This window comes from Bos indicus, chromosome 1 (genome assembly GCF_029378745.1).
Source record: "Bos indicus isolate NIAB-ARS_2022 breed Sahiwal x Tharparkar chromosome 1, NIAB-ARS_B.indTharparkar_mat_pri_1.0, whole genome shotgun sequence".
Classification (NCBI taxonomy): domain Eukaryota; kingdom Metazoa; phylum Chordata; class Mammalia; order Artiodactyla; family Bovidae; genus Bos; species Bos indicus.
The window spans coordinates 1,198,649-1,217,150 of record NC_091760.1 but is presented as its reverse complement, the minus strand read 5'-3'; the positions used below and the strand labels follow the sequence as shown (position 1 = coordinate 1,217,150).

Here is an 18,502-nt window from a genome sequence, read left to right as displayed (position 1 = left end):
TCATCAAGAGGCTTTTTAGTTCCTCTTCACTTTCTGCCATAAGGGTAGTATCATCAGCATATCTGAGGGTATTGATATTTCTTCCAGCAATCTTGATTCCAGCTTGTGCTTCTCCCAGCCCAGCGTTTCTCATGATGTACTCTGCATATAAGTTAAATAAGCAGGGTGACAATACAGTACTTGGATGCCATCTCAAAAACGACAGAATGATATCTGTTCATTTCCAAGGCAAACCATTCAATATCACAGTAATCCAAGTCTATGCCCCAACCAGTAATGCTGAAGAAGCTGAAGTTGAATGGTTCTGTGAAGACCTACAAGACCTTTTAGAACTAACACCCCCCAAAAGCTCAATATACATACAGTTTATATACCAGTTTTTATTCATCTATCTAATAAAAAAATAAATATAACTTATAATACGTGATCGTGAGAGAGAAAAGAATAAATAGTTCCAGGCCCCAAAGATTTCACTGAAGCACACATAAAGGATCTTCCTAGTGCCAGTGAGTACCTACATGTTGTCAAAATGTAATCTCGGTATAATGTTGAGAGGTTAACAGTAATAACCATTGTTCAAACTTGAGGAAACTGAGAAATTGAGAAGTTTGTGTTACTTGTCAAATTAAAAAATAAGAGTCAAATTGCCTATCCCGGTTTTCATAAACTCCAGTGTAGTGCTTTCTAACGTTAGTATAGACACACAGAGAGATGCTTCATTGAGCAAGTGAATTTAATGTAGAAATTTACATAAATCATAATGGAAGCACAAATAAAGTATCAGTGACACATATGAGCCAAGGTTGAAGGAAGAAATGAAGTTTAAACACATAAAGGAAGGATGAACAAAGGTCATTTCATCAAGACACAGAAAAGAAATGTACACAGAGGTTAGAAGTCCACCTATGAGTCACAGTAAGCATTTAATGCATATTTTTAAAGTAAGCCAGAAGAAAGTAATTGAAAGTGAGAAAAGAGGCAAAAGTCAGCAATGCTGCTCTTCATAACAATGGTTATTAAATAATTGCATACATAGAGGTACCTGATGGTCTATAGTCCATGGGGTCCCAAAAGATCCGAACCTAACTTAGTGACTAAACAACAACCAACCAATACATACACATATATAATATATTAATATATCTACATAATATGTAGGCATATACATTTATAAGCATACAGACATAGCTGGGAGATATTATAGGTTTGGTATATTCACTTTATTGTGATAAGGCAAATTAGGCTTCCCTGACAGCTCAGACAGTAAGGAGCCTGCCTGCAGTGCAGGAGACCCTGGTTCGATCCCTGGGTCAGGAAGATGCCCTGCAGAAGGAAACAGCTACCCACTCCAGTATCCTTGCCTGGAAAACCCCGTAGATGGAGGAGCCTGGCAGGCTACAGTCCATGGGGCCACAAAGAGTTGGACACGAGTGAGCGATTTCACTTTCTCTTTCCAACAAGGCAAATATCACTAATAAAGCAGGTCAAACACATTTTCAGTGTGCATATGTCTAAGTATGTACACTGAAATATTATGTCTAAGAAATGTACATATATTGGGACTTCCCTAGTGGTCCAGTGGTTAAGAATCCACTGTCCTTTTCAGGGGACCTGTGCTTGATCCCTTGGGGGCAACTAAGATACCACATGCCACAGGGAACTAAACCCAAACACTGCAACTAGAGAAGTCCACATGCCACAGAGAAGACCCAGCACAGCCAAATAAAATAAAATAATTTAAAAACTTTTTGCAAATCAATAAAAACTAAAAAATATACATATTCTAGTTGAAAAATACTTTAAAATGCTAACACCATCTAAACCTTCAGTGGGTTATAATCTTTTTCAATAGTAACATCAGAGATGGCAGATCACCATAACTTACACAGTAATGAAAAAGTTTAAAATATTGCCAGAATTACCAAAATATGACATGTGACAGAGATAGGAGTGAGCAAATGTTGCTGGAAAAACAGTGCTAATAGACTTGCTTGATGCAGGGTTGCCACAAATCTTCAATCTGTAAAAATGCAGTATCTGCAAAGCACAATACTGTCAAGTGCAATAGACAATATACATCTATGCGCGCGCACACACACACACACACACACACACACATATGCTGCTGCTAAGTCGCTTCAGTCGTGTCCGACTCTGTGACCCCATAGACGGCAACCCACCAGGCTCCTCTGTCCCTAGGATTATCCAGGCAAGAATACTGGAGTGGGTTGCCATTTCCTTCTCCAATGCATGAAAGAGACACACATATACACATACATAAAGAGATGACCAATTATGTGTTAGGTATATTCCTAGGCTATTTTCACTTGACATGTAATTTAATTTCCCTACACTTTCTGTAATGTAATTATTATCAATATTTCTATTATTCATATGTGATAATATATGAAACCCCTAAACCACTGGACACTGCAATGACAAAAACAAAAAATAATAAAGGAAGTAAGAACAAAACAATAAAGAGAATATATATATTTATATTTATATACACATATGGAATCTTATTCTCTGTAAAAACTGACAAAGGTGTGTTCCTTATTGTAAAATAATAGGTGTTCAATTATGAAATGAATCGTAGTCCCCATAATGGATGTTAAAATACAATGTGATACTTAGTCCATTAAACTCATGAAAGTCTAAGAGAAAATTAAATTTGTGTGCCTTAACAGTCCAGTATACTGTCCAATTTAAAACATTTTATATAGCATCAAAGCAAAGAAGTAGGCTGCACATTTTGCAATATTCTCAATCAATCCTAAACTTGTAAATTGAAAAGGCACAAAGAGAATTAAAAAGACTCACTCATAGCTATTCACATCTTGACTGCTCTTTTCACTCCAACACTGAAACGCATCATTACCCTTTCATCAGCCTCCAATTTCTAACCCTGAGTCCTGCTAGGAAAATATTCTCTAGGATAATATTTTGGAGCTTACCACTTTTCTGCGCACTTCTTTCACATCCTTGTTCCTCAGACTATAGACCAGGGGGTTCAGCATGGGGATCACTACAGTGCGGAACACTGTGGCCACTTTGTCAGTGCCCATGCTGTTGCCAGAGTGGGGCTGGCAATAAATGAAAAGGACTGTTCTGTGAAAGACGATGATGGCAGTGAGGTGGGAAGCACACGTGGAAAAGCTTTGCATCTTTTGTCTGCAGAGCGCATCCTCAGGATGATGATGAGAATAAACAAGTAGGACGTGAGGATGACCACAGTGGTGATAACCTCATTGAAAGTGGCCACAATGTATAGCACCAATCGATTCCCGGTGACATCAGAGAAAGCAAGACACAAGACAGCGGGAAGATCACAAAAGAAGTGGTTGATCACATTTGATCTGTAGGATGGGATCTGAAGAGCTAAACACAAGTGAGTAACAGAACATACAGTAGTATTGAGATAGCAACAAGACACCAACTCCATGCAGAGATTTCGGGACATGGTGACCATGTAGAGCAGTGGGTCACAGATGGCCACAAAGCAGTCATAGGCCATCACTGCCGGCAGAATGACCTCAGTTATCCCAAATGTGCAAAACAGGTAGAATTGCACAGTGCATTCCAGGAAGGAAATGGCTGTCTTCATTTAAGATGTTAGCTAGCATCTTCGGCATGACGATAGTGGAGTAAGACAAATCCACAAAGGACAAGTGGCTGAGGAAAAAGTACATGGGGGTGTGGAGTCCAAAGCTGACCTGAATGAGAGCAATCATGCCCAGGTTTCCCCAAACTGCGACTCTATAGATGGAAAGAAACAGCAGGAAGAGGAAGACTCTGAGCTCAGGGGCATCTGAGAATCCAAGGAGGAAGTCTGTCACAGCAGTGCAGTTTTCCTTGTCCATGTCCTCCCTTTACCATGGTTGCAGAAAAATATTAATAGTTATTCTCCATGAGATCATCCCCAATTTAGTTTTGACTGTCTCCTAAAAGGGGAGAAGGCAATGGCAACCCACTCCAGTATTTTTGCCTGGAAAATCCCATGGATGGAGGAGCCTGGTAAGCTGCAGTCCATGGAGTCTCTAAGAGTTGGACATGACTGAGCAGCTTCACTTTCACTTTTCACTTTCATGCATTGGAGAAGGAAATGGCAACCCAGTCCAGTGTTCTTGCTGGAGAATCCCAGGGACCAGGGAGCCTGGTGGGCTGCCGTCTATGGGGTGGCACTGAGTCGGACATGACTGAAGTGACTTAGCAGCAGCAGAAGCATTCTCCTAAAAGAGACATGATGATATATAGGGTACATTTTATAACAAATAAATAAGGCATTGCTTTGGGGAAGTTTAGGAAAAGCTCAGAAATTGCATCACTCAAATACATCGAGTCCATAGTTTACTTCACAGATCACAGGAAAGACTTGCATCCATATGAGCCTGTATGATTATGATTCCTTAAACTAGTTATATATAATTCAGAGCTTAGAACTGAATCATCAGAAAGATATCAAATATTATTTAATTATCCATTTAAAAAAATTAAATTAATATATACACAGCACTACATATAAGGGTTTCCCTGTTGGCTTATTTGGCAAAGAACCCGCCTGCAATGTGGGAGACCTGGGTTTGATCCCTAGGTTGCGAAGATCCTCTGGAGAAGGGAATGGCTACCCACTCCAGTGTTCTGGCCTGGAGAATTCCATGGACTGTATAGTCCAAGGGGTAGCAAAGAGTCGGACACTACTGAGCAAATTTCAGTCACTATATATAAAATAAATAACAATGACCTATTATACTGCAAAGGGGACAATATTCCATATCTTATAATAATTTATAATGGAGAAGACTCTGAAAAAGAATATGATATATCTATATTTATACAGAATAGATACAGTTACATAGATATAGATATATCTGAATCATTTACTGTAGACCTGAAAGGAACACAGCATTGAAAATTAACTATAGGTCAATAAAATGGTTATTAAAAATATTCCAATACCTTTTTACTGACTTACTATTTAATCATTTCTCAAAGTATTAGGATTCAGTGGATAATTTTTTAGAAAATCTTTTATAATGAAATATATGAAGTATGCTTATTTAAGATTGCTAATTCACAAGTGTTCATTTATTTAAATATGGTTTAGCTGGGAAAGCAGATTTTATAATCTATATTAGTATATTTTCCTATAAAATTTGCATAGCGATTTTGTTAATTATGGCACACACTGTCTGTCATTCTTCAGGGAACTGATATTCAAAATCTGACATTCTGTAACTGTGACTCTCAAGCCTTATGAACACCTATTTGACAAATATATCCTCTGTTTTAGCTCTATTTGAAGAGCTAAACAATGATGTGAACATGTAATTAACAGAAATGCTTGCTGCTGCATTGCACCATTATTTATGAAAGCAAAATTTAGAAATAAAGTGTCGAGCAACAGGAAAAAAGTTCAAAGATACACTGCATACATATAGAAAATCACAGCTCTTTGAAGAAGTTTGCTTTTTTTAAAATCTAAATTTATTTAATTGGAGGTTAATTACTTTACAATATTGTAGTGGCTTTGCCATAAATGAAGTTTTAATGATCTAAAAATGATTATGATAAGATGGCAAGTAAAAACGTAGTAAATCAGGTTGCACACACAGAATATTATACATGCATACATAAGCTGCATTGTATATCTGATCTTCACAACATCCATTAAATATAAGTATTTTATTCTGATAACTTTAAAAAGAAACTTTAGAAAAGAATCTTGCTTGAATTCTCACAAAACATAAAAGTTTTAAGGGTTATGTTTTTTTTTTTTTAATAAAGGAGATATATATGCAAAGCTTTTGACATATTGAAAATGCCAATGAAGGGTATTTTCTCTACTCACCCTTAGTAACAATAAAATGATTTGGAGGCACCAGTTGGTTATTTTCAGGGGGTAAAAAATCTGGACTAAATCCCAACACATCTGGTATTTTCCACATTCTTCAAATAACTTCAGAAAGGTTAATGTGTGCGTGTGTGTTCAGTTGTGTCCAGCTATTTACAACTCTAGGGACTGTAGCCTGCTAAGCCACTACATCCATGAGATTTCTCAGACAAGAATACCGAGTGGGTTGCCATTTCCTCTTTCAGGGTATCTCCCCAACCCAGGTACAGAACGTCTCAGGTGTATCCTCCAGGCAGACTCTTTACCCTCGAGCCACTCAAAGAGGTAAGTGAATGAAGTGAAAGTAACTCAGTCGCATCTGACTCTTTGCGACCCATGGACTATAGAGTCCATGGAATTCTCCAGGCCAGAACACTGGAGTGGGTAGCCTTTCCCTTCTCAAGGGGATCTTCCCAACCCAGGGATTGAAGCCAGGCCTCCCACATTTCAGGCTGATTCTTTACCAGCTGAGCCACAAGGGAAGCCCTTGAAGAGGTAAAGGACATGCGAATTAAAATATTGTGGTTTGAAAACATAATTATTCTGAGGATATGGTTTTCTTTCCTCAATGGCCAGTACAAGTGACTTCGTCTTTTTCTGATTTCAAAGTAGTACATAATTGTGTAAAACCTTTTCCAGTTTTTAAAGAAAAATCAGGCTACTGATTACTTATAGAGAGAAGCGGTTCTTAACCAGGAGCGATTATAACCCCACAGGACATTTAGCAATATCTGAAGATACTGCTGATTGTCACAATCGGGAGGGTTGCTACTGACATCTAGTGGACCGACCAGTGAAAGTGAAAGGGTTAGTCACTCAGCTGTTTCTGACTGAGACCCCCAGGGACTGTAAGCCTGACAGGCTCCTCTGTCCATGGAATTCTCCAGACAAGAATACTGGAGTGGGTAGCCATTCCTGTCTCCAGGGGAGTTTCCTGACCCAGAGATTGAACCCGGGTCTCCTGCATTGCAGGCAGATTCTTTACCCTCTGAGCCACCAGGGAAGCCCCCTGGGCAGACAAGATGCTGCTAAATAGTTGAGAAGGTACAGAACAGCATCTCCCTCCCCACCCCATCCTCCACACACACCCACAACACATGAAAAGACCAAAATATAATTTGGGCCAAAATGTCAAAGGTATCAAATGTGAGAAAATTGCTATAGAGAGACATCTATAAATCCCCTTGGCATGAGGACAAAGTAATCCCCCTCCTGTCTGATTCAGAGGTGGTTCACATGTCTGTGTTCCTCCTGGAACAGTTTCGAGGAGCCCTCAGCACCTACTCCCAGCCTCAGAGTGACTTCAGGAGACTCTCCCTGCTGTCTTTCCCAGGTTCCATGGATGGAGTTAAAGTGAGGGGGGAGGAGGAGGAGAGGGGAGAGGAATCGAGCATTCCTCCCTGTTGGCTCACACTCTTTCCCTCTTAAACTGACAGCTGTTTCAAATTCGGCTCTGCAGATAGAGTTGTTTCCATGTCCTGTCGAGATTGTTTCCTCAGAACAAAAAGTGAAAATACTTTCAAAATGGAGTGCTCAAAATTTGGACATTTCTTAAAATACTCTATAAATACAGGCTAACTACAGACTTTTAAAAATGTCTAATGTCACTACCCTCTTTTACAATTGTTCCACCTCTCATACATGGCTAACAATACTACCCTTATGAGAAGACAAACAAATAAACAAGCTTCCACACCTCAGGAAATACAGTTCAGTCCATTCCCCCAAAACAGAGTGTAGTCCAACCAACCCGTGAGATAGGCCTTGCTTCCTGTTTGTGAAGATGCTATGAGGGAAAATGTTACATGCTTTACATTTTTATGTGTGTGTATCCCTGGAGCTCATATTTCTTAAGCTTCCAAACCAATCATTGATATCTGTGGGACACCAAAAAGACATCAAGCAAACAACTTCATCTTGAGAGCAAGCAACATCATCTTGGGACTCAAATAATTAAGGAGTTGTATGAGATGTCGTCAGATGGGAAAAGCTATTTAAAGCTGGTTCATGTACCAAGTCTCTTCAGTCATGTCTGACTCTTTGTGACTCTATGGACCATAGCCCACCAGGCTCCTATGTCCATGGGATTCTCCAGGCAATAATACAGGAGTGGGTTGCCATGCTCTCCTCCAGGGGATCTTCCTGACCCAGGGATTGAACCTGCGTCACCTGAATTGCAGGTGGATTCTTTACCCACTGAGCCACCTGGAAAGCCCCAAGTTGGTACACAGTTCAACACAATTCCCTTCAGATGTCATGATGAACTGCAGAGCATTTTTTGCTGCATTCAAATATTGCCCTCTGAACCAGGGATTATGTTGCCATTATGAAATATGTGGATAAGTCTTCTAATCTGTGCCAGTCTTACACTTAGAGCTCCTTACTGGAGGACATAGGGTTTGAAGTCACAATAGCATTCTGCCAAATACCAGAAAGGGGTGGAAATAATGATCCACCTTTGCTGAGAATAATAGCAATTGCTCACATTTGCTGATCACTTTGTATGTGCTGTGTACTCTTCTGAATGCAACCACCCACACCTTTCATCTTTATAAAAATAAGTGAGATGATTATAGCTATGAAAATAAGTGAGATGATTACTGCTATGCAGCATCTAAGATGACTTAGACACTGGCAGCTGTAACTTGCACAAAGTCATAAGTGAAATCATTGATAGAATGAGCTTATATGCTGCTCTTTGGTTTTTGCCATCTGGCCCTGTGTTAGGAAGAGCAGAGCCAATGACGGTGCTGGAAACCGTGCTCCCGGCTCAATGCAGAGACCGTTTAATGGGTCTGCCTGAAGGATCTCTCCCAAGTCACTTCTTATCTGACTGCATAACCTCTCCTTCATCCAACAGTGCTTAAAGGAGAGTCTGTTGTGTGTGCCCTGGAATATACCAAGAATTCAAGAATTCCATGCAATTTCATTTTTCAGAAACAAGGATTCCTCTTATTCATTCATGTATTACCTGGTGAATTATCCCAATTAGAAAAGCAAAAACAAACTCCCAAAACTTAAAACATGAGTGCTGTGAAGTACTGCTTTCCAGAAAGCCTGACATTATCTCTTTGTGTGTGTGTGTAATGAAGTTTTATTAAAGTATAAAGGAGATAGAGAAAGCTTCTGACATAAGCTTTAATGAAGATTTTTCCAGCCCTTGACATGACTTCTTGTTTCTCTCTGGTTTATATATCTTTTTTTTTCCCTCAAAAAATAAGGACTTTACACAGGCATTTTAGACTATACAGTGATGTTTTGAAATTAGATATTAGTGGATTGATGATCATAATATATCTATTTAGTATCTATTTTTGTTGTTGTTGTTCTTTGTATACCCTGAAAGTATTGCCAGTTTTAAAATTCATCTCCCTGAGGGAGAGAGTTCCATTACAGGAAGAATAAAAAGACATCTATAAAGAACAACATGGGCAGTGATGTTTTATATCATCTGGGCAAAATGAACTCTCTGCTTATCTATTTATCTAAGTCTTAAAGGCAAGGCAGGTATTTTTTTAAAAGTAATTTAAATATAAACTTATAATTGAATTCTATTTAATGATTATTTTAATAAAATATATAATAAAATTATGAAGTTGTAAGTTTTTGATGAACTATATTTATACAAATAAGATACTATAATTTTATTAAAGTATTGTATCAAAAGATTCAAGGACATCAACAAGTTAAATTGCCTAAACTTTTTAATTACACATTTTAATCAAGTTGCATTTAAGAAAAGCTGATATGCTTAGTTGCTATATGATAAGACTTGAAAATGTCTTTGTGGTAACGTCAGAAATTAAGAATGTCAGTGGTTTTAAAGACAGCATAACAAGCTGCTCCAAAACACTAGTTTAAAAACAAAAACAAAAAACAAAAAACTGCTGCTTATTGCATGGATCACTATTACATGAGTCAGTAAGGTCAGTACCCTCATGTGATCTTGGCTGGTGTACTTACGTGTATATTATCAGCTTTGCAGTCTCGGTGATCTAAGAAGGCCTCATACTCCAGTTGGGAGGTTGCTAAATGCTATTTCATGGAATAGGGGTGTAAGGCATATTGCTCATTATCCAATAGGCTGGCTTGTGCTTATTCACATGGCAGTTTTTCTAAGAGATTATGCAAATTCCAAGAGATTTTGAGAAAGCCACAGGGCCATCAGATGCTTGAAGATGGCACAATATCTCTTCAGCTACCTTTTATATCAGTCAAAGCTAGTCCCAAAGTAGTCTACATTCAGAATGTGGAGAGATTGATTCCACCGTTAATCAGAAGAGTAGAAAGCGGCGTGGATACCTGGATAACTGAAGAACTGGGATCATGTTGAAAACTACCATATTGGATAGCAAATCACCTTAAAAGATATAACTTCCAAAATTTTAGTCTTCAGCAAAATTAGAAGGCAATCTAACTTTAATGTATTACTTTCAAAAATTTGAGGAAAGATCATTGTGAGAAATTGGCTGAAATATTTGTGTCATTCCTATTCCAGCACAAATTCTGACAGATTCTATTCCCATTTACATTCAATGCTCTCAAATATTATGAGTGTTTAGATCTTTTGACAGGTAGACATCGCAGAATTTATCTAGATATATTGAATAGAGAGAATAGTGTACAATTTATTCAAGCAAAAGTGAGCTATTAATGTTAGGTGAAGTAAAAGTTGCTCAGTCATGTCCAACTCTTTGCGACCCCGTGGAATTCTCCAGACCAGAACATTGGAAGACTTGGTATTTCTGTTTTTCAATATTTATTCATTTGACTACACCAGACCTTAGTTGCAGCACATAGAGTCTTTCAGTTGCAGCACAAGGAATCTAGTTCCCTGACCAGAGATCAAAGCCAGGATCCCTGAATTGGGAGTGTAGACTTTTAGCCCCTGGACCACCAGAAAAGTCCCAAGATCTGGTATTTCTAATTTGCCAGATTGAATAGGTCTGGATGCTAGTAACTACCTTCTTCTCGTATGTTGAATGTGGTCAAACAGGCTACTGGTTTTCAACTCTTAGGGCCACTCCAAGTACTGTTTTTTTAAAGCTAGGAGTTTAGTTGAGAGGGTTTCCCTTGTGGCTCAACTGGTAAAAAATTTGCATGCAATGTGGGATACCTGGGTTCGATCCCTGGGTTGGGAAGATTCCCTGGAGACAGGAAAGGCTACCCACTCCAGTATTCTGGCCTGGAGAATTCTATGGACTAGTCCATGGGGTCACAAGGAATTGGACACGACTGAGCAACTTTCACTTTCACTTTCTTTAGTTGAGAAGGATACAGACATTTTATTCAGGAAAGAAAAAAAAAACCTGATAATGTTTTTGACGTCTTCATAGGCAGAATAATAGCTTGAAATGCATGTTAGGCAGGTACTCACCATGCTTCCTTTTTGTATGTAAAATTTTCTGAGATCTAGTCTACCATTTTTAAGTCTCTGGTGGACTCTATCACTGGAGAAGGAAATGGCAACCCACTCCAGTCTTCTTGTCTGGCAAATCCCATGGATAAAGGATCCTGGTAGACTAGAGTCCATGGGGTTGCAAAACAATTGGACACAACTGAGTGACTCAACAACAATCATAGCTGGTTATGTTGCCACACTGGAGCTCTTTTGAAAACACATTGGGAATATAGACCATGTCTTATCAACTTTCATTCATGCCAGATCAGATCAGATCAGATCAGTCGCTCAGTCATGTCCGACTCTTTGCAACCCCATGAATCGCAGCACACCAGGCCTCCCTGTCCATCACCAACTCCCGGAGTTCACTCAGACTCACGTCCATCAAGTCAGTGATGCCATCCAGCCATCTCATCCTCTGTCGTCCCCTTTTCCTCCTGCCCCCAATCCCTCCCAGCATGAGTCTTTTCCCATGAGTCAACTCTTCGCATGAGGTGGCCAAAGTACTGGAGTTTCAGCTTTAGTATCATTCCTTCCAAAGAAATCCCAGGGCTGATCTCCTTCAGAATGGACTGGTTGGATCTCCTTGCAGTCCAAGGGACTCTCAAGAGTCTTCTCCAACACCACAGTTCAAAAGCATCAATTCTTCGGCGCTCAGCCTTCTTCACAGTCCAACTCTCATATCCATACATGACCACAGGAAAAACCATAGCCTTGACTAGACGAACCTTTGTTGGCAAAGTAATGTCTCTGCTTTTGAACACGCTATCTAGGTTGGTCATAACTTTCCTTCCAAGGAGTAAGCGTCTTTTAATTTCATGGCTGCAGTCACCATCTGCAGTGACCTGCATATACAATATCCAAAAATATCCAAATATGCAAACACAGTATTTATTCTATTAAAAAAAATTATTGTTGTATCATTGACTCAGTATTGCGCTCTGACCTCCTTGTTTCTCAGGCTTTAGTCTCCTGGATAAAACTCCAATGTTGGAATATGTCTCCTAAAACTCTGTCTCTTCTGTTTTCCAAACCAGGGTACATAATACCTATTTTATAAAAGTATCTCTCTTAAGGACTTGAAATTTTTCCTCTGAAACCTTCTATTATACTTATTGTTTTATATCTTACACAATTTCTACTTTGTAAAGTGCCCTACTATCATCACTGAATTTTCATCCCTTGAAGGATGAACACTATGTCTTAACTGCTATTTGTACTTTTTGTAAGAGGAAGGCATGTTATTATTGAGAGCCTAGTCTACCATAGGTATTAAAAAAGGAGAATGAAATTAACAATTATTAAGATTACACAAGTATGCCACATGATATTTATGTCCTTTAACCTTTGTAATCAGATTATTTTGTCTAAAATTTTAAATGAAAAAGACTTGAAAGATTGCTAACTTTTTTCCCAGTAAGTAAGAGAGAAAGTCAAGTTTAGTATGGTTAAGCAAAACACATGTACTTTCTATTTTACGTATTAACACTTCATTAATAATAAATCTCTTTTTATCAACCAACCTTTGCAGACACAGTTTATTTACATATCAAGGGCAAAATCTTCCAGAATAATGTTTATTATGAAAATATTTTAGAGTCCATGATGTTGGAGACTGTGTCCTTGACATCCTTATTTCTCAGACTGTAGATCAGGGGATTCAACATGGGGATGACCACCGTGTAAACACAGACGCCACTTTGATTGTGTGCCTGGAGAGTGTGGAGCTGGGCACAGAGTAGAGGACGAGAATGGTGCCCGGGAAGATGCTGATGGTGGTCACGTGGGAGGCGCAGGTGGAGAAGGCTTTGTGGTGACCACAGGCTGAAGGCATCTTGAGGATGGTGACAAGAAACACATAAGACAGGAGAATGATGAAGAGTGTGCTGACCTCATTAAAGGTGGAGAAAATAAAAAGCAGCAACTGGTTGAGATAAGTATCAGAGCAAGAGAGGGAAAGCAGGTAAGAGAACTCACAGAAGAAGTGATTGATTGTGTTGAAACCTCAAAATGATAATTTGATAACAGTACAGGTGAGTATCAAGGAGCAAGCTACTCCCCAAGCATAAGATCCAACCACTAATGTGGCACAGAGTCTCAGGGACATGGCCACCATGTAGAGCAGAGGGTTGCAGATGGCCACGAAGCAGTCTTAGGCCATCACAGCTAATAAAAAGGACTCAGTCACCACAATGGTGCAAAAGAAAAAGAATTGTATTACACAACCTACAACTGAAATGGTTCTGTCTTCTACCGTGAGGTTCACCATGGTCTTGGGAGCAACGATGGAGGAATAAGAAAAGTCCACAAAGGGGAGGTGGCTGAGGAAAAAGTACATGGGGGTGTGCAGTTTGGGGTTAATTTTGATGGTTGGAATCATCCCAAGATTCCCCGCCACAGTGACACTGTAGATGGTGAAGAATGTCAGGAAGAGGGGGACTTGCAACTCTGGGTAATCGGAGAAGCCCAGGAGAGTGAACACGGCCCCACTTTTATTTCTCTCTGATAGAAACATGGCTTCTGTTTGTCAGAATCTGAATCAGTCCTAGAAAGAAAAATATTAAGGGAAATAAGGATGTAAGACACTTGGTTAACTATTCCTTTCCAAAGCTGGAAGAGGAAGCAAAGTGTCTCTTTTAGAACCTCTCTCTGTGTTTCTTACTCACGATTGCTAAATGTCTAAAATTTAAAAAAGATAACCATTTAAACTTTTCTTTAAGTAGCACAGTACCCTTATTGAAATTTTTAGTTTGAATTATAATTTCAACATTTAGAGATGATATGAAATCAAAAGATTTGGAAGTTATTTTAAGTGAAACCCTTCTATAACACTTTTAGGTCCTCTTGAACATTATAAATTCATAAAAGATTAACCTAGCCTAGTACCATAACTGATTATTTCAGTCCTAAAACTAGCAGCAGAAGTGAGAAAATTTTAAATTACACTTTGCATCACATGTTCACAATGTGACCCTAAGAATGACCCCTCTAATAGTTCACATCTGTGCCTTTATTGTTAATTCCACATGATACTTTAACATTTACTTTTGTTTCTGACTCAGTAAATCTATTGTCAAAATAAACCTTAGTTAATTTTTTTCAGATAGTGTTCTTCTCAACCCAGGGAGCCCTAATTACCCCACCTCATTGCTTGTGGAATAATAACACTGAACAAATAATAAGGATAATACAGTCTATGTCTTTATCAAAGACATGACAAAGCAGAAGACAGAGATCCTTGACTTTCCCTGTAACATGCAAATAAGGATCAATCTACACGTCTGTGACTGGAATCTTGATCCAGACTCCCGGAATTTTCCATTTGTCTAAAAGAGAATCTATGTTCAATGTCTTAGTACTAAGATATTCCATTTACTCATAATCATGTTCCAATTTGTGACAAACTAGTGATCTTAAACCTATGGGAAATTGCCCAATGAAAATGTACATATCAGAGAGCTATACTAGAAGGCAGCAGCAGGTGAGATGAGAAAGGAAGTTGAGAAAAATGTAACTAACTCTACTAAAGATTCTAACATAGAAATGTCCATAAATAAAGACATTTATTCTGTCCCTACATTACCTGTAAAAGAGAAAGATCAAACATTTAAGGTAGTACTTCAGTGTGATGATATCTCATGAGAAAATGCTAATAGAAAAGAATTGTATTTCTCTAATTGGTGACCAATGACTTCTAAAGGGATAGTGGTAAAGAATCCACCTGCCAATGTAGGAGATGCAAGAGATGTAGGCTCAATTCCTGGGTTGGGAAGATCCTCTGGTGGAGGGAATGGCAACCCACTCCAGTATCCTTGAGTGGAATATTATGTGGACAGAGTCGGGTTGGCTATGTAGTCAATGAAGTCACAAAGAATAGGACACAACTGAGCGACTCAGCACACATGCATGCACAATTGGTGACCTACACCTCTTAGACCCTACCATACCAGGACTTTTCTCTATCATTTCCGATAAGGTTGTCTCTAGTCCCATAACTCAAGAAATATATTTTATATGGCTCAACAGTGATGTCAGACCATAGGCAAAACTGAGACACTCAAGATCCCTATATCTTCCTATACTCATAAATTTGAGTATAAATTTAAAAAAAACAATCTATCACAAAGCTAGACATTCTAAATATAGCTGATTTGTCTAAGCCATGTGAAAATTAATATTAAACTAATGCTTTATTTCATCCAATGGATTTTGTGACCCAAATGTTATTTTTAAATGGCTGGTGAGTTTCTTTGGATTTAGGAAATATGACAATTAATATCTTTCCTATATCTTTTTTCTCTATTTTGTTTAATTTTTGCTCTCAAGGCTGGTTTACATACCTAATTAAAAATAGTGCCTTTTACGTTTCTTTCACTAGCATTTGTTTAATCTCTGGTTATTTTTTTATTAAATATTTGTCTTTATTTCAATTTGACTACTCCTTCAAAAGTTTTTAGACACCAGATAATGCACCTCCCACAGATTCTCAGAGCTCTTCTAACCCTCCATTCCAGGCACTTGTGTTCAGTCACTCCATTGCTTCAGACTCTTGTGAATCCATGGACTGCTTGTAGCTCGCCAGACTCCTTTGCCCATGGACTTTTTTCCAGGCAAGAATACTGAAGTGGGTTACCATTTCCTACTCCAGGGGATGTTCCTAAACCAGGGATCAAACCCAAGTCTCTTGCATCTCTTGCACTAGCAGCAGATTCTTTACCACTGTTCCACCGGGGAAGCCCTGTTGTTTTAAGGGCTCAGCTGAACCAGTTCTCACACAAAGCTCTGTAGGCTGAGTCCACTTCCTCTTCCTTTACAGTTCATTTTGGTAACTTTCCCAATGACTCAGTATTACTCAAGGACTCTCTATGTCTAAATGGTAAATTTTCCCTCACACTTTTTTTCTAATACCCTACTTAGAAAATAATATTAATTTTTGTTTAGAATCTTATTTTTGAATTTAATTTTGGTTGTGTACCTGTGGCGGATTCATTTTGATATTTGGCAAAACTAATACAATTATGTAAAGTTTAAAAATAAAATAAAATTAAAAAAAATTTTTGGTTGGAAGGGGTATATACAGATATACCTGCTCCCTTCTGAGCCTCCCCCTCTCAGTCCCATGCCTTCTCCTAGGTCATCACAGAGTGCCAGGCTGAGCTCCTGTGTTTCACAGCAGCTTCCCATGATACCTGCTGATGGGTGAAAGTAGAATCTCTCCTGCTTGGGAGTGATGGATATAGTCTTATATCTAAAGTCACAACCTATGGGGCATAAACCCTAGAGACTGTCTGTTGCCTCATTCTCTTAAAGCCTTGAAATGATTAAAATTAATCACAATTCTCTGATGTAATTCTTTCTTGTGTTCTATAAAATCTGGAGCAGCGTTAGGGGCATTTCACATGAACATTTGTAGGTTAAAATCACTTCTCTCAGACCCTTCCTCACACTCATACTTTTTTACAGTTATAAAAATTATGTAATTATAGATGAAATCATTATTAAATATTAATTTAAGGACTATAACATGCCAGGCATAACCTTGTTCCTTCATACTTTTACTCTAACATATGGAAGAAGTATGAAGGTCCAGCATTTAGATCATCATGATTCACTGAGAGTTAAAGCAGAGATATTTACTAAGTTAAATATTTAGTTTGGACAATGAACTGATCCCTTTAAAATAGCTGTTCTGTTTGATTGCACCACCACATCCATTCCATTAATTACTTCTGTTTATTGAATTATTGAAATAACACATATTCATTGTAGAAACCAAGGACTATAGAATTTAAATAAGGAAAATTAACACAGTATAAATAATTTTTATTAACTCAAGTGCATTTCAAATCTCACAGTCAAGTTTAGTAAATATGACCAACATTACCTGAAGTAAAAGATAAAGGTGAGCATCTCCAGTGGTGCAGTGTGGGCATCATTTATCCCTTGAAATGATGTGATGAGAAACTTCACCTCTGTGACATTCTTTACACAGCATCTATTATCTCATCTTACTATAAGAAATTTATTAAGCAAACCCATATCTGCAAGCATTCTACAGGATACCTCATCCATACTCCTTAAAATTATTGAAGCCAAAGGAAAAAAAAAAAAAAAAAAGGAAAGAGTCAAAATTTGTAACAGATCAGACATTAGGGAGACATGATGACAGTACAATGTGGTACCTGGATTGGGTCCAAGAAAATAAAGAGGGAATTAAAGGGAAAAAGCTGATGGAATCCAAGTAAAATTTAGATTTTAGTGATCATATTGTACTAATATTTATTTTTAGTTTATTGTGGTAAGAACATTTCACATAGGACCTACCAAATTAAGATATTTTAAATGTACAATACAGTATTGTTGACTACCAATATGATTTTTGTACAGTATATCTCTAGAACCCATTTAACCTGCTTAATTGATATTTTATGTCCATTGATTTGTAACTTCCTGTTTCCCCCTCCTCTTGCTTCTGACATCTATCACTCCACTTTTTGACTCCATGAACTTATACGTGGAGTTATACAGTATTTGTCTTTCTGTGACTGACATATTTCACTAAGCATACTGTGATCCATGTGGTAATTTACTGCATAATTTCTTTCTTTTTTTATGCCATTTTTATGTACATGCCACATTTTCTTGATCCACTTTTTGGTCCATAGACATTTAGGTTATTTCTAATCTTTGTTATTGTGAATAGCTCTGCAATGAACAAGGGAATGCTAATATCTCTTTTAAATCATTTTAGTTCTTTTGAATTAAATCAATATTTGAATTAAATAAATAAATATTCAGAAGCAGAGTTACTGGATTATCAGAGCATATATTTAATTTTTATACTATGAAAAGCCGCCATAGTATTTTCACAAGTGTATTTAAGTAACAATCAGAAGGCAATTTTTCCACGCCAGTTCTCACTATCATAATTCTTTATCAGTGATTTTTTTTCAGAGATTTTCAATTCTGACACCATTGATATTTTGGACTGGATTATTCTTTTTATGGGAGCTATCCTGTGCAGCTTCTCTGGCCTCTGTCCACTAGATGATAGTACATTCACCCCTGTCCCTGCATTGTGACACCAAAAATGCCTCCAGATATTGTCTATTGTCCCCTTGGGAGGTGAGGGGGAGTGAATAAACCACTGATCATCTTTTTCTTGATTCTGGTAGATTTTCATGTCCTTCTAGTTAACTTATATGCAA

The 18,502-nt window shown here is 38.0% G+C and overlaps 2 pseudogenes; both read right to left on the bottom strand.

Moving 5' to 3' along the window:
* Positions 1–155: 155 nt before the first annotated feature.
* LOC139180618 (olfactory receptor 5L1-like) lies at positions 156–4,425 on the bottom strand (annotated as a pseudogene).
* Positions 4,426–9,562: 5,137 nt separating this feature from the next.
* LOC139180574 (olfactory receptor 5D18-like) overlaps positions 9,563–18,502 on the bottom strand; it is a 47,902-nt pseudogene continuing 38,962 nt past the window's right edge.